Genomic DNA, 2,343 nt, shown 5'->3' with positions numbered 1-2,343 from the left:
TTTCCTTTGAGCGAAAGCTTGAGAAATTCTAGGGAATTGGAAGACCGTAAGGTTAAATTTGAGCATTGATCGAAAGGCTTGCTCTTACTCCCTGAGACCGTTACAAGACCTCTGCTATCTCTTTTGACCTGACCTTAGCCATGGTGAACCGAAGTTCCTGATCTCTCTTTATTTTATTTGAGAAACTCTTTATTTTGTTAATTAGTCTTTAAAATCAGACCAATTCAAAACCCCCATTTAAATTGTTACTTCAATAGATTAAAAATTAGCAAATAGAATTGATCTTGTCTCTCTGTGGTTCGACCCTTACTATCACTGTCTATAGTTTTAGTTCGGATTTATAAATTTAATTTTGATACAAAACGACGGTATCAAATTTTAGCGCCGTTGCCGGGGAGACGGTGTAATTCTGTTTGCTTTATTTTTAGTTTATTTTTCTTGTCTCAAGGAACTTTGGTTCCTTGAGGCCGTTGCTTACTCTTGCTTCTAGTTTTGCTTTTGCACAGTTAGAAGACAGGTTTTTGAGAGGAAGACTTGAGTACTCTCAGTTTTGTGAACATGACTACAATATATGACAATCTTCAGCCACAAGAGCAGCATGTTCCAAAGGGATACGTTTTACCCACCCCTACTACTGGTAAATTCGAATTTCGTTCCCCTTATATTGATTTAGTGGAGCGAAATCAGTTTTCTGGTCTACCGGACGAGGATCCTTTGAAGCACATGGAAATTTTCACGTACTCATCATTGTTCCATACCTGTACCGACTGGGGTGACCCAGGATGATGTAAAGGGGATAATGTTCTTATACTCCTTGAAGGATTCGGCGCGATATTGGTACCGCTACCTTGATAGGGTAGCAGCTGGAGTCACAGATTGGACATCTCTAGCATTAGCTTTCTACAAAAAATACTTCCCACTTGCAAAGACTGATGCCTTGAGAAGTAAAATTATAAATTTCCAGCAAGGACCTGATGAGGGCTTTTGTGAAGCATGGGGACGTTTCAAGAGTTTGGTTCGGGCCGTCCCTCACCATGGTTTCCAGCAGTGGTACCTTTGCAACTTATTCTATAATGCTTTATATGATGACTACAAGGTTATCCTGGACGCAGCTGCGAATGGTAGGTTCCAAAATAATACCGGTCAGAATAAAGGTTGGAACACTATTGAGGAGATGGCAGTCCATAGAGCCGAGTTTTGAAGTTCGGGTGGAAAGTCGCGAAAGCAAAGTGATGAAATGAGTGCCGTTGTGACACTCATAACTTCTATTACTGCCCGTCTCGAGAAGCTCGAGACCTCTGAAGCTTCTAAGGAAAGAGTTGAAATTCCTGTCCATAATTCAGATGAGACCGCGGAATTGAGAGACCTAGTCCGAACTCTTTTGGTCCAAGTCACGAAAATAGAAGAAGCCGGGATTGAATCTGCAAAGAATTTTGTCAAGAAGTTGGAGAATTTAGAGGCTAGGCAAGCCGCCAATTCTTCAAGCAAATGTGAAGGACCAATTGAAACCATTAATGCCATTAATCTCCGAAGTGGCCTTTCTTATGATGGTCCCGATAAGCTAAGAGAAGACTCGGGAAAGGATGAAAAGAAAAATTCAATTTCTGGTGCGAAAAAGAACTTTATCGTCAGTACCAGTGGTCGATCGACCAACAACTGCAGTCGATCGACCGGAATACCTGATGAAAAAGTTTATGACCAGAAACTAATTGAGCACATCACATGCGGTCGACCACCAATGTCAGTCGATCGACGGAAGTTTTTGACGAAGCAGTTTCTTACCAGAAACTGTTCATGCCCAGCCAGATTGGTCGATCGACCGAGACCAATGGTCGATCGACGGTCTCGATGCAGGGACGCAAATCCGTCAACTAATCTGCATGATTCTATACTTATTAATGATTTGACGGAAGTTTTAAACTTACGGAAGCCGAAGGTTGCTGATCCTACGGCCAGTGTTGCAGTCCCGTATCCGGAGCGTTTAAAGAATACTACGCTAGAGCGCAAGTTTGGTAAGTTTTTGGAAATGGTCAAGAATCTCGAGGTAACCATTCCTTTCACTGATCTAATTACCCAGGTACCCTCTTACGCTAAATTTATGAAAGACATTTTGAATCGTAAGAGAAATTTTCATGATGATGGTAATGTTGCTTTTGTGGAAGAATGCAATGCTCTTTCGCAAATTAATATACCACCTAAATTAAAGGATCCGGGTAGTTTTTCAATTCCCTGCACTATAGGTAACCACGAAATTGGAAAGGCCCTTTGCGATTTAGGGGCCAGTGTCAGTGTCATACCATATTTTGTTTGCGAAAGGCTAAATATTGGTAGACTTAAGGTGAC

At 41.5% G+C, this 2,343-nt stretch overlaps 1 non-coding gene across 1 annotated transcript; it reads right to left on the bottom strand.

Annotated features, from left to right (window-relative positions):
* Nucleotides 1-932: 932 nt before the first annotated feature.
* Nucleotides 933-1,041, bottom strand: LOC141588943 (small nucleolar RNA R71). The gene has a single exon (XR_012519908.1). It is a non-coding gene; the product is annotated as a small nucleolar RNA R71 (small nucleolar RNA).
* Between the last annotated feature and the right edge of the window lie 1,302 nt (nt 1,042-2,343).

The sequence above is a fragment of the Silene latifolia genome, chromosome 6 (genome assembly GCF_048544455.1).
Source record: "Silene latifolia isolate original U9 population chromosome 6, ASM4854445v1, whole genome shotgun sequence".
Taxonomy (NCBI): domain Eukaryota; kingdom Viridiplantae; phylum Streptophyta; class Magnoliopsida; order Caryophyllales; family Caryophyllaceae; genus Silene; species Silene latifolia.
Note: the sequence above shows the minus strand (reverse complement) of the source record. Positions and strands in the feature narration are given on the sequence as shown.